The sequence below is a fragment of the Myotis davidii genome, unplaced genomic scaffold (genome assembly GCF_000327345.1).
Source record: "Myotis davidii unplaced genomic scaffold, ASM32734v1 scaffold725, whole genome shotgun sequence".
Lineage (NCBI taxonomy): Eukaryota > Metazoa > Chordata > Mammalia > Chiroptera > Vespertilionidae > Myotis > Myotis davidii.
This window is the reverse complement of record NW_006296500.1, coordinates 928,987-929,572: the sequence shown is the minus strand read 5'-3', so window position 1 is coordinate 929,572 and position 586 is coordinate 928,987. Positions and strand designations below refer to the sequence as shown.

The following is a 586-nucleotide window of genomic DNA, read 5'->3' as shown; positions in this document are numbered from 1 at the left end:
TAAAAAAATATATTTTATTGATTTTTTACAGAGAGGAAGGGAGAGAGATAGTTAGAAACATCGATCAGCTGCCCCCTGCACACCCCCCAATGGGGATGTGCCCGCAACTAAGGTACATGCCCTTGACTGGAATCGAACCCGGGACCCTTCAGTCCGTAGGCCGACGCTCTATCCACTGAGCCAAACCAGTCAGGGCTCCCCATTTTTTAAGATGAGGAGACTGAGGCACAGGGAGGTCACAGAGAGGCACCTGCCTCAAGTCAGAGGTACTGCTACACTCAGCCTGAACTGGCCAACGGGCTCTTCGTTTTCTTTGTGCCCGTTAACATCACGAGGTGGCCCTCGGGGTAAAAGCCTCCTTTGGCTCCCGAGTATGGGTGCCGTAATTCTGCCCAGTAAAAAGCGAGCCCCGCTAGTCCTTTCCTGGGAGGCGCCGGTGGCATGTCAGCTGCTTAGAGCAAGAGCTCCCTCTAGTGGGAGGCGAGAGGTAACACCGACAAACCACTCCTGCCTCCTTGCACCCGGCTCAGGTGGCTGGTGAGGTTTGGCCTGTTCTCAACCTTTGTCTGCGGAGAGGACACCCTGC

General features: G+C 54.9%; 1 protein-coding gene across 1 annotated transcript in view; it reads right to left on the bottom strand.

Annotated features, from left to right (window-relative positions):
• PHF7 (PHD finger protein 7) overlaps positions 1 to 586 on the bottom strand; it is a 13,554-nt gene that overhangs the window by 11,880 nt on the left and 1,088 nt on the right.